The sequence below is a fragment of the Haliaeetus leucocephalus genome, unplaced genomic scaffold (genome assembly GCF_000737465.1).
Source record: "Haliaeetus leucocephalus isolate CR32 unplaced genomic scaffold, Haliaeetus_leucocephalus-4.0 Scaffold932, whole genome shotgun sequence".
Taxonomy (NCBI): Eukaryota; Metazoa; Chordata; class Aves; order Accipitriformes; family Accipitridae; genus Haliaeetus; species Haliaeetus leucocephalus.
This window is the reverse complement of record NW_010973368.1, coordinates 11,730,108-11,743,816: the sequence shown is the minus strand read 5'-3', so window position 1 is coordinate 11,743,816 and position 13,709 is coordinate 11,730,108. Positions and strand designations below refer to the sequence as shown.

Here is a 13,709-nt window from a genome sequence, read left to right as displayed (position 1 = left end):
AGTATTTTCTAAAAGAGTCTCTGAAGTGCATTGTCATTCCCCAGAAGACAAACATATTATACTCAGTGTGACAACCTACAGTAAAACAAAGAGTTGCATTTGACTGACTTTGTTACAACCTCTATAGTATTTTGAGCTGAATAGACAGAAGGAACTAATAATCTAATGGTAGTTTTCAGTGATAAAAAGTTGAGTATAAACACCTGTGTATAACTTTTACGCTTGCATTTCTTTATTACACCATTTCAACAAAGCACTTAAATTTGCATGTCAGTAGCTTAAATAATACCTAGAAGATTTTTTTAATTCGGCCCTAAGGCAGTCCCGATGAGTAGAGAAGGCCTACATCTAGAATCAAAAGACAGTTACATAGTAGACTACTTCCCAGACCAACATAATTCTTAAGCTCATTTTCAATGTAGCAACAAGGGCCTCAACTAAATCACACACCTGCCTGTTACACATCAACAAACGTTTTGCTGTTTAATATTCAGAGCTTCCTCATATTGTCATGGAGCTATTTCAAATGGAAAATTTTCATGCCCGTGTCATCAGAACGAAATTATCTGCAAGACTACTAATTTTTTTTTTTTTAATGTGGTACAGAAAGTAATTAGTCGGTATTATTTATGCCTTTAAAAATTGCTAATTTCTGCAAGACAAGAACAACCTTTCAAAGCTCTAGATACTACACAAGAGTAAATAGTGTTTACAAACTCTATTCACTAAGTAGAAGAAAAAAAGAGAGAAGGAAATATAGTAACAAGGGACACACAAACAGCTCTGTTCTACTACCTACCTGGTCACTTGATATACCTGCACTATTGTGTTTACCACAGCTGTTGAAAAAATGTTTAACCTTAAAAAATACATCCCAAGTAAGGAACACTTCCTATTTGCATTGCCCAGGATTAAGGTAAGAATCAGAGGCTCATGATCATCATGCTCGCCTGCACATGTATGCTCAAATTTCAAAATACAGTATTTATCAGATCTACACTCAGTATCTATTCTCCTAGAAAGCTGAAGTCATTCTATTTTTTTCAATGTCTCTGGATTTACATCTCAGCACAGAAAGTGTCCCTCAGTCCTTGGTGTATCTGGGGCAGGGGGGGAAGGTATTTTCTTGCTAGAGGAAGAATCACATACAGGCTCAGGTTTTTTTTTTGAAGTCCCAGAATCAGCAAAGCACTTTTGTGGACACACTGTTCACACATATTGTGGACACAATATTCAGTATTGCACAATACAGGGCTGTGCAGGCCCAGGAAGCAGATTAGCCTTCCTAGGTGGTGCTGCACCAAGGCTGTAACTCCACATGTAATTAAAAAGAACCCAAGTCTCAAGTGGTGGCAAAGGTGGAGTAAGAAGTTCCTGTCTTGTATCTGCCCTGCCACACAATTTTTTCCCACTTTTGTTCTCCCCACTATCCAAGCTGTACATGTACATCTATTCTGAGATGCCTTCAAGTAAGGGCAGTTCTTTACCTACAGCTTTACCTAAGCTGCTTTACAACACAACAAAGGTAACAGTAAATGGGAGTAATGAGTCAGAAACAAGAGGTCAAAGGTTGAGTCTTCTTAAGTCAGTTTTATCACCATAGCCAGCATTTCAGAGAAGGAGCTTGAAGATTTCACATACTTCCAGACAACTCCTGCACAGCTGCACAGCACCAGAAGTAGCAGCCTAGCACTACTACTCTTGCCTAAGGCCAGGTTCTGATAGATTGCCTGTACTGGTATATGGGAAGCTGTACACGTCCCTTTATTCACCCATACAGACACAAATACTACAAAAAATAAAACTAGGGTCTGCTACAGATTCCCCTATCTTCTTTTATGAGGTTAGCTGGATTTTTCTTCTCTAATTTAATTGTGTCATGTCATACGCGTGTGGCATAATTGTGTAATGGATGTGTGACATCCGTGCCTGTGTATGCAATAAATGCGTATTTCAGTAACTGTGTGTATGAGCATCTTGCACTCTATTTTCTTATGCTATCAGCACTGCTCATGCATATATAACCAGAAAGCACAATATGGTCAGAATCAAAATACCCCCTTTATAAGCTGAAAAATACTATGTTGGGAACAAAATTTCAGCTAGATTCTTCAACACTGTAAGGTAGCACATCTAGCAATCTGTAGTAGTAACAAACAGCAGGCATTATCTTGCTTACAGTACACCAGGTATGCTGTTTCAAGAGACATTTGGAAAAGCTTTTGATGGTTCACAATTACAATGCTTTTTAGATCAAAATGTACTCCACAATTTCTTCTCTTTTAGCATGTGTTCACAGATGACTCAATTTTCTGACAAATACTTATTTAATACTTTTGCTTAATAGAAAAATCAGTGAGAAAAACACAAAAATACTGATGGGAGATCCATAATAAGAGTGAGGTGCATACTCTTTCAACTCTTCTCTTTGCTTTCTGCTAGCTCCAAATGTTTAATTTATTGTTTGCCCTTTTTGTATCATGTATGTTTTGGGTAGGTGTAATTCCTACCTATTTTTAATATACTAAGAATTTAAGAGACTTACTAAAAAGGGTTACACACCTACAAACATAACGTCTTGGCAAAAAACTGCTTCTGGTTTTGCCAAGTGGAATTTTTTGAAGACACTTCAAAAAGAAGTTGAGGGAAAACATTAGCAGTTCCTCCTTCTGTATTTGAACCACCTATAAAGCACCCTAAATTATTTCACATTGCTTAAAATGTAAGAAAAATATATGATAACCTTTAATTTTGGCCAAAAAAATAGATCTAGGCTACAAGCTTATCACCTAGATGAAGAAGATTCAGTTACTTAAACCAACAGCTGGAAAGATGCTTAGGTTGTATGACACCAAACATCAGCCTGCTAATCTGTTAGGTACCAGTATTAGGAGCAGGATTAGTGAAGTAATGGTATGCCAAAGGGGATCTGTAAAATAATCACCCCTCTTTCTTGAGTTTTATAGTATGTCTCTGTTCTGGATGCACATGTTGAAAAATAGCTGGCAGTGATGGCACCTAGGATACATGCAAATAATTCCCTTTATACCTATCCCATCCAACTTGCTGGCTGAATCAAGAGGCTACAGACTAAGGCACCCCTCTTTCTTGATCAAAGATTAATCTGTCAGTTCCAGGAAAGACAAGCGGTAAACTCTGCATTACACAAAGTAGAAATTACTAAACTGATTTTACGTATGTTTACCCCTAGGCATGCTAGTGCCACTTCCCTGGCTACACAGTCATCCAATTTCAGCCAGAAGGGTGGACCATACTCTCAGCCAGACTATTTGGCAGTCTTGTCATTAGGGCATGCTCCTGGGAAACGTGAATCTACTTAGGCTGTGATGGAAACAACGCGACTCACTATGAATTCCCCAAGCAAGCCTCCCAACTCCTAGACTGCTACACAAAATGCAAGCACTGTTGTCTCTCTTTCAGCCACAGTGTTGAGAGAAAATGCCCATAGTTTCCCTACTTTGGGCTAAGCTCAGTGAAATTATATGCTCCAAGCACACCTGCAGGGGAAGCTCAGGTTTGCAAATAGTGTTGGCACCTGGACACTGAACATGGGCAATACCCATGGTGCATACCAGAACTCTGATGTAAATTTTGGTGCTGCTTTCATTGCACTTCATGGATCACAAGATCATGGAAAAATTCAGGCTGGAAGGGACCTCAAGGGGTCTTCAGTCCAACCTACTGCTCAGAGCAGGGTGAGCTGTGAAATCAGACCAGATTGCTCAGTGCTTATACAATCACATCTTTAGAAATCTCTGAGGATGGATACTGCATAACCTCTCTGGACAATCTGGTCCAATGCCTGGCTTCCCTCATGGTGAAAAACCTTTGTCTTATATGCTGTCTGAACCTTTCTGGTTTCAAACTTGTGCATAGCCTCAGTCCTTTATGTGCTTAAATTTGCTCCTGAGCTCAGTTCTCTGCCTGTAAAATGGGTCCAACAATTGTTCTCTGCCTCTAGGGGGAAGAGAGGTTGTAAGAACAAATTACTTAATATTACTCATTATTGTTAGATCTATTAAATAAGGTGCTCGCAGATGAGAACACTGTAGGCCACCTATGTAGAAAAGGTACTTGAACACAGCATATATTTCACTGAGCTTTCAGTCTGCAGCAATGTCTGCTGACCAATTCTGCAGATGCTACATGATCTGTAGAGGGCCTTTGGTGGGGCGGGGAGGGAATAGTTGGAATGAGATCAATAGCTCATGCAAGAAGAAACCACCAGCTTTGGTTGAAAATTGAGAACAGAAGAAATGAAGTGGTGACATGACATTCACTCCTTAAGATTCAAAACACTGCTCTATGTTAATCTTGAGCATAATCCAATGTATGCATGGAAAAGGTAATAATTAGAAGATAGATTTTGTTTCTTTTTATACAAGCAATCTTTCTTTTCAATAGTATTGTTTCACAGTCTGTGAAGGGGTATCCCTCTCCCACAATAGTATCAGTTCAAAAATAAGAAATTCAATTTTCTTCAAGGTCTGTTTAAGAACACTCAAAATTTCTACCTTCAGCAGAGCCTGTTAACAACGTGCTTAAATGCTCTCCTGAATTAGGGCCATAATTTGATTATGTATTGCATGAGATCAAGCTGGCAGTTGATTTTAAAATATTTCCTTAAAACATCCACAGATGTAGAATTATATAATTAAGCTATTTTAGAGCATTTAATGAGGTTTCAAAAATCTACTAATAGTAATTTGTCACTTGGAAGCTTGTGCTGTTAGACTTACGGTTACTAAGGCAGACTGCCTTAGCAGAGCAGGAGGACAAGAAAAAACATATTTGTGAAAAAAATACAACCTTCTAAACGCTTTACTTAAGCGCACTTTTGCTTTAATATCTAAAGTAAACAAAAACAGAGTAGGATACGGTATACTATACAGCTTTTATTAGTATTCACTTGAGATGACCTCTATTACTCACCAGCATATTCAAACATTGGAAACACTAACAAAATGTTCACATGACAAGACATAACTGTGTATTCTACTCCTTCAGTCACTCACCACACATGCACACATCAGTGACAGTAGGCATGTGACATATATCACAGGATCTCTCAGTGGACGTCTTAGCCCTAGGGGTTTTTAGATAATTATGCCAGAGTAACATGACATGCTCTTGCAACCTTGCCTCTCAGAGTTCAAAATTCAGAGTTCTTCCCTGAAGAAATCTATATTTAATTAAGTGCTCCAGGGCATACAATTTACATAAAAGTGTCTGGAATCATAAAATAATGCTGACCACTGAGTCCTTGAAAAGGACAGGCTTGGTTGCTGTTCCAAAGGTAACAAGACACAATGGAAATGCTCTGCTGTAGCAGAGGAACATGGTTATGAGCACTGTTCTTGAGTGTGTCTACTCAGATGCTGTATGTTTCCATTTATTTTTATGAGTTCAGCTGGTCAGCCAAATTTCTATTTCCTGTGCTACAGTGCACCCATCTGCCTGACATGAAGTGGACTTGCTTTTCACAAAGAGGGGAGAACACTGAACATGGTAGGACTATAAAGAAAGGGAACAAAATATTTCAGCTTTGATGTTTCAGTAAACATGCATACTTAGAGAAAAAATATCTTTGTTTTCTGGTCAAATACACTCAACCAAAGCATACATATTACTGAACGCATGGAACCATGTCGCTATTCATACACAGGACTGGGAAGTGGTGGACATTCCCCAAAAAAGGGATAAGATAAATAAGTGAACACGAGGGGGAGCTGTAAGTGCAGAGGGAGAGAGGCACAAATGGGCACTACATCAACCTCTTGCAATGGCCCAATTTCCTCACGATTTCCATGAAATATATATACTCTCTCAGTTGAACTCTTCTAGTTAAAAAGAGATCCACACTACAATAAGCACCCTGAGTTTATTACAGTTTATGTTCATTGGATGGAAGAAGCATTGCTACGCATGCCCAAAAATTATGAAGCCTAATTACTACCTCAGCTACTCAGCTGTAACATACTTTGCAAGTGAGACCAGTAAGCAATGAGACATGCAGAAAGCCTGCAGTCCATCCACATTTTAGTGACTTTCCACACAGGAGCTAGTGATAATGTACAGTGAGGATATAAAGACTGGGAATTGTTTAAATACAGAATTTAAAAATATAAACAAGATACACAATGCTGCTACTTACAGATCGTGTATGCATGCTCAGTAGATGAATGAAGAAACCAATAAAAAAAAGCACTCAAAGGTACACTGTAGAAGCTAACAACCAGTATGATGATGTATGATATAGTGTCTAAGGAACAGTCTCAGCTTCTGTAGACTTGGGCTTCTGAAGAACTGAATCCTCCAGTGCAGGTTTCAGTCACAAGCAAAGAGCACTGAGCAGCTGCCTGGGGCAGCAAGTGACAGCAGCAGTAGCTGCTGGGCTGCCTGACTGAATGAATGTGCATGACAAATTTGCCAATGAACAGCATTTGAGGAGTGAGTCAGCAGTGCCTACTTGGTGGGAAAAGTAGATTTGGAGCACTCTATATTAACAACACTTAGGGGATAAATTGCCAGTCCTGGAAGAGCAAGGACAGGACAAGAGTCCTAAAATACTCCTAGCATCCAATACGAGAGCCAGACCCTGGCAGAAAGAATCAGCTGGCATTTTGAAATCACATACTCCATATGCAGATGGTGACAGTAAGCACAGTATACTAATTTTTACTTCCTAAACTTCTTTCCTCCACTACAAGTAATCAATAAGAAATGAATAATGGAAAGGCCCAGTTACACTATACATGTCTTGTCACTTGTTCTATGAGACAGAGCAGTAATGCCTGCACCAACACAAACAAGACAATTAAATGTCCTTCAAAATCCCACAGACACAAGTTCTTCCAAAATCGTATTTGTAATAGAAGGGTCTCTTAATCAAAGCAATTCGCAAAAGCCTAAAACAAAGCAAAGCAAAATGAAAAGTCATGGACATAATGTAAAGAAATACAATGCAACAGCAAATTAAGAAAGAAGCTGGTCACGTTTCTACCATCTTAGCTGGGCCTTTACCAAAAAGTACTTAGAATCATGTCTCTGGAGATCAAATTTCTCTCATGTAACACTGACTATGAAGGATGCTTGTTTTAGAACAGAAAAGTAAGATACACCAAATTCATCTGACTCTCAGTGTGCAAGGTATTTAGGATGTCTCTCTCCACTAAGGATAAACATGCCCTACATGACTAACAGTCTGAGTTTTAAATGGCTAATATCACATGGAAGTTACTCTCATCATAAACAACCAACATGATATGCATTACAGGGAACCAAACTTTTAATGGTTAAGCGCTCACAACTGTCTAAAGAGCCAAATATTCAACAGTTTAAAAAAATCCCCACTGTCATCACTGTTTTTGAATGGGTGAATATTATTTTAAATTTGCAGATACAATAGCTGTGGCATAAGATTTGCTATGTTGTTTGAAAGGTCTGTGATTTTGTCATTAAATATTTTCAGGGAGGAGTTATTTGAAATGCAAGGTTCAATTTGAGAAACAATTTAAGTGTATCTTGGGTATACGTAACTACCCAGTGTTGAGTAGACTGCATTTATCACTGTCTTTCTGTTTGTAGTATTCTGCAGCTTCCATTACTATAACATAGCATCTCAGCCTAATGCATGCAACTTCATCGGACTTTTGTGAGACAGAAAAGTATTTTTTTAGTCAAACTCCATAAATTAGGCCTGCAACACGGAGGATTAGATCAGAACCACCAAATTTAGGTCTAAACCAGAACAAATGCAGAACTTGAGTAAATAAGTCTTAAGAAATGATCCAGAAAGTCTGCACTAGCAGTTAACTATCCCTGGAGGAAGCAGGAATTCAGCACCTCCCTGTTTATCTTGCAGGTTCCCTAGGCAGTTTCACCTGCACAGAGCTACCTTCATCTGGGAAACGAGGCAACTAGCTTTTACCTGAGCAACACTACTCTCCAGTAACAGGGTAAAACTGCATTAAAATCTGCCACAGGCCCTAGAGAGGCTAAATCAATTAGGTATGCTCAAAGTACTCCTTACACATATCAGTAAGGTGAGTTCAGCACAAGCCACAGTTACTATGGCCATTTTCATTTTAAAAAGTTAAACCTAAATCCTTTGATTTCCTGACTAGTGCTCTCACATCTCACTGGCCACTAATTCAAGAGAGTACCACCTCTCCCTAAAAAAAGAAGATACAGATCATAACTATTTCAAATACAGACATAAAGTTGATTCATACAGTATAATAGTTTTGCATCTTTGCACATTTACTAGTAAGTCAGTCCAAAATGAGTGAGAAAGTGTTGCTAGCAAGGCAAAACAGCTCCACAGTTCCCAACCTGCTCCATAAGAACTGCTAACTTTTGAACATGAGTTTTCTCCTACAGTCAGAGACCTTCACTCTCTGCTGCTTCACTGTCCCCCACCCCAACAGCTCCTCATGTTTAGTGAGAAAGATTCTGTAGTGAGGGCAACTATTCCAATCCTACCTGAGGTACTTGTCAAAACCCCACTTTTTTGTTCAGAAGTCTTCACTGACTTCACTGGGAGTGCTGCACGTATGATTTGGGGTTACAGACCTACAGCACTCCAGAGAGAAAATACAGTTCTTCTAAAACATGGCAGAAGGTTTAACTTTTCCCCTACTGTGAAGTGCCAAGATGTCCAGGTACCTAAGGATGCACTTAGCGAGATTGCCAAAGACATCTAACTCCAACTGAGATCCAGAGAACTGAGAAACTTTACTCCAAATATTTCATAGAGAATCTGTCTATATCTAAGTGTTGAGGCTCTTAAAATCCCACTCTACACCTCATTTCCCTCTCCTGTTCAAGGGAATTTTCCTTACTGACTTTAATAAGAATGGAATCAATTGGTTTTTAGTAAAATAACCAATTATTTCACTGTCAGAGAAACAATTTCTATGGACGGGGGTACAACTCACACTACAACAATATTAAGCTGTCAATATCAGTTCCATAGCTTTGGATGCACAGAAGTAGGTAAAGAACTTAATTTTTAAGGGGGACACAGTGCTGTCGGACCACACACAACACTTGCTAACATCATCTGGTGCTTTTCCACATGCCAAGGACAATAAACAGCCTCAGGCATAGAGATTTACAGTTTCTGTTTTACCACCCAAAATCATCTACTATGATTCAAGGTACTTCTATGCAAAAGATAGCACAAGAAGATTGCCTGGAAGTAATTAATTTTCATCGTCTCCCTCTCTGAGAGGGAAACACTTCAAGCAATGGCTACTTTGCTTTCCACCAGACAAATTAGTTTCACTGCAGTCTTTTCAGATGTATAACCAATGAATTTTAAGTTAGTTGTAAAAGTCCACAGGAACCCAGTTTAACATCTTCCATCTGTACTGATTTAAACACTCTTCTTGAACAGCAACAATAACAGTTTTGAAATGTCCTTTCCCATGGCTCGCTCCCTTCCTTCCTCCTACTTATCTATACACTCTCTAATCATTTTAATGACACAGGGATATTTCAGTACTTTAACAATAAAATTGAGCATATCAATGTTTTTGCTATATAATTAGTGGAGGAAATATAAACACCTGACAGCAAACTCTGTGATTTTGTATGATTTAATATCAGAACAGAATTTCACTATTTAAAATTATGAATAAGCTTCACAGACAGCTACGCAGTCTTTCTGTGAAAGAAAAATGGTTTCACAATAAATTAAGAGAAAACCTTAAATTTCTTCTCTTTTATAAGGTGCATTAGTAATGTGACTTAAGAATAATGTCTCTGAGAATGCCAAAATAAAGGATATTTCTCTCAGTGGAATTAAGATTTTAATACTTTGCCTTTGATCTGAATTACACAGTATTCTTTAAATCCAAGAACACAAAATTCCAGACTTCCGTAAATAACCTGGAGCTTGCTAGCACAAATCTGTCAACTAACAAATCCTTCTTCATCTCTCCAAAGGCTGCATTTTTAAAGGTCATTAGATGGTCAGCTCACACACTAGCTTTAAAGAGCATGTAAATGTAACAGACAAAGACATATAAAATCTCCATTCCCCATTTCAAGTAGCAGTGCTTCTTAACAGTGTATCATCCCTGATGTAAATCAGAGAACCTGCATGCAGGTAATATCTGCAGGTACTAATAGCAAGATCCTAGCTTCCACTAGATGAAGCAGTGCAAAGCTGCATTTGCTGTGTATGGAGAAGTCCTACTGATGTAAACAGTGGCTCAGGAAGGGCCAGTGGGGCCACAACACTAAAATATTCCTTTAAAGGAAAAAAAAAACGCAAACCACTCAAAACCCTTGATTCCTGCATGAGTCTAAGTCCTCATTTTGCTTTAACACAGGCTGAACCATGAATGATCCTTTCTGATGGATACTCAAGGCATTGGAAATGTCTCAGTTTGAGACAAACAACTTCAACTTCAGGTTAATTACAGGTTTAATTTTAAAGTTGTGCATAAATGCTGTACTAAGTCAGAATGTTTGCTGAAGTGAGCCAAGTGAAATAATGAATTAGATCCACCATGAATATACTTAAAACTCTGCTCTTCAGACTGAAGTGAATGCATATTGTAACTCCCAGTTCTAGACAGCTTTGTCCCAAGGCAAAAATGCATCCCCTCCAGGGACTGCTGTTTGTGTGCTAGTACCTCAGCTGTAAAACTCCGTTCCATAGTCTGTTTCCAAAAAGTGGACCAAAAAAAAAAAGTCAATTAAATGAAAAATTAATCCGAACACCAAGAGTAAGTACAAACTTCTAAATGTAGCCATACATTTAGACTAACTTTGAGAGATAGGACTATTTCTGTAATACTGAAGTGCAACCACGTTTGTGTGGGTCATTTCACTTTAGCTGAGATGTCACTCCAGCCTGTCCTCAATGCTATGTGGGAGGTTTATACTAATCAGCTTTTTTCTCAAGTTAAATTCTAGCATCACATCAATAGCTGTTACACAACATCAAGAAATATGACCTGTGCTGATTAATGAAAACCAACCTGGTCCTGTTTTCAAGCATCTGAATTAACAGGTATTTCCCCCCATAAAATTATTTCACATCTTAAAGTTAAATGTTTTAGTTAAAAACAAATAAATACAAAGATGCATCATGCTCTAAAAAGCCAGAGCTATTTTACAGTTAGCATTAACTTTTGGTAAGCTGGGGGGAGGGGGAACAACAACAACATCAAATTTAGAGATTTTTATCATCAATTAACACCTCACAACAGTATGATTTTTCTCACAACTTTAATTACGTGTTTCTATCTTCATACATTGGAGAGAGAATGTTTTCTCAGAAGGGAGAAAAAGCACACTCCTTTCCTGAGTTTGTTTCAAAGAAAATCAAATTATCTGAATTATTTTCTCATAAAACATAGACCATACAGCTCAACAGGCAATAAAGCCAAATTTCTATTCTTGGGTTTTGTTATTTTGTAGTGGTAAAGCTGTCTGGCACTCATAGCAGCATTTGAAGGAACACTCATGGAATTTAAGCCTTCTAAATTCTTCGAAAATCCTTCAGCTAACAGAATTTTTCTCTAAAGCAAACAGAAAAAAGGAAAGAGAAAAAAAAAAAGAGAGAGAAAATAAAGAAGTCAAACACATGTCCAGTCAAAGCACACATGTGTTCACATATCAGACTTCAGGAAGAATCAAAACATAGTGTAACTCTGGTTAATCTCATAATTGCAAGAGGCTTTTATCCGTAGCTGTTAAATAATACGATCCAAGTTGCCTCTCCAAGATTAAGTGTATAAAGTCACCATGCAACTAAAATAGCAAGTCAACAAAGGGTATACTACACCATTTACATAAAGAAGAGAAAGATCATTTTTAGTAATTACCCTTGTAAAAGAATTACTGTTGTTTCCTTAACACACAAATATATTTACTAGCAGAATATAAATGCATTCATTGGGAACATAATGACTGTAAAACTTTGAATTTTTACTCCTGTAAATGCCTAATCTGATACACTATTTGAAAACAAGCAATCCATTTGTTTTTCCCATATTAAAGATAAATTTTACAGGCAGAAAAGGAGCAAAGGTATTTTTGCAGAGGAAAAAAAGAAATAATCAGGGCAATGAACTGAATAATCTGAGGATAAGAAACAGGTGCCTCACTGACAAGCTACACCACATTTACACTCGATCTAAATCAGAATTTATACTGTGGCACATAAATAGGTGCAGATCTACCATTGGGAAAGCCAGGATCATCTTCATTCTCTGTGGAGAACAAGGCCTACTATTATGAAGATGCTTTTCATGTTCAGAGCCCAATCTAACTGGGTAATATTTTTAGAAGGGATAAAGGGATCTAGGTTCCCCACTAGTGTTCAATTAATTTTTTTGCTCCCTGGGGAAAAGAAAGAAAAAAAAAAAAAAAAGTGGAGTGAAAGAATATAGGGGAAAATCACAAAGGGCAGTCACTGCTGCAGGCTCAGCTAGAATTGAGGATTTCCTGGTCCCTATGCCATGCTGAAACACTGGATCTGGGTCTCTTGCAGTAAAGATCAGTTTATAAGGTTATTATGCAGCCCTGTACATTTCATGTCAAGGCACAGAACTACTGAACACAAACTTCAGCTGCTACATTACCATAGTCATTAAAACAAAAGACAAACATATCTGTAACTTACAAAAAGAGAAGCAAGATTTAGTTGTAAAAGCTCCAAACAAGATGAACACAAACCTCTCTCCACTTAGTACAGTGACTGAACTTAGTTTTCCATACAAAACAGATGATAATCTGTTTTTTATAATAATGATCGAGATGTCAGTTTGGGGGTCATGTCTGTAGGCACTCAAGAGTCATGAGGTGTCACCCCCAACTACAGCCTGACCACAGCAAGATGTCACAGGACTAAGCACCTTAGCACAGACAGGCACACAGCCAATGTTGTCCAACATAGCCATTTGCCACCCTACACTTTGGATACAGGAGGTCCTCATCTCTTCCACAAGTCATCAGATGTGCTCCCCGCTGTCCTAGTTGCAGCTGGAATAGAGTTCATTTTCTTCCTAGTAGCTGGTATAGTGCTATGTTTTGGATTTAGGATGAGAAGAATGTTGGTAACACACTGATGTTTTCAGTTGTTGCTAAGCAGCATTTATACTAAGTCAAGGATTTTTCAGCTTCTCATGCCCAGCCAGCAAGAAGGCTGGAGGGGCACAAGAAGTTGGGAGGGGACACGCAGCTGACCCAAACTGGCCAAAGGGGTATTCCATTCCATGTGATGTCATGTCCAGTATATAAACTGGAGGGAGTTGGCCAGGAGGGGTGGATTGCTGCTCGGGGACTAACTGGGCATCAGTTGGCAAGTGGTGAGCAACTGCATTGTGCATCACTTGTTTTGTATATTCCAATCCTTTTATTATTATTGTCATATTATTATTATTGTCTGTCTTTCTGTCCTATTAAACTGCCTTTATCTCAACCCACAAGTTTTACTTTTTTCTCTGATTCTCTCCCCCATCCCATTGGCTGGGGAGGAGTGAGCGAGTGGCTGCGTGGTGCTTAGTTGCTGGCTGGGGTTAAACCACGACATCCTCACAGCTGAAGTATCTGGCAGAGGTGCAATCTCTTCTCCTCAGAGCTGCACAGCAGCGCTCAACTATTAGTCCAGTCTGGAGTCAGCAATGTGGCAGGACCAAAATATTTGGAATCAGTTACTGGATAAAAGG

General features: G+C 38.6%; 1 protein-coding gene across 2 annotated transcripts in view; it reads right to left on the bottom strand.

Annotated features, from left to right (window-relative positions):
• The window catches only part of SLC24A4 (solute carrier family 24 (sodium/potassium/calcium exchanger), member 4), a 97,443-nt gene that overhangs the window by 69,318 nt on the left and 14,416 nt on the right, over positions 1 to 13,709 (bottom strand). The gene's annotated exons all lie outside the window — the stretch shown is intronic.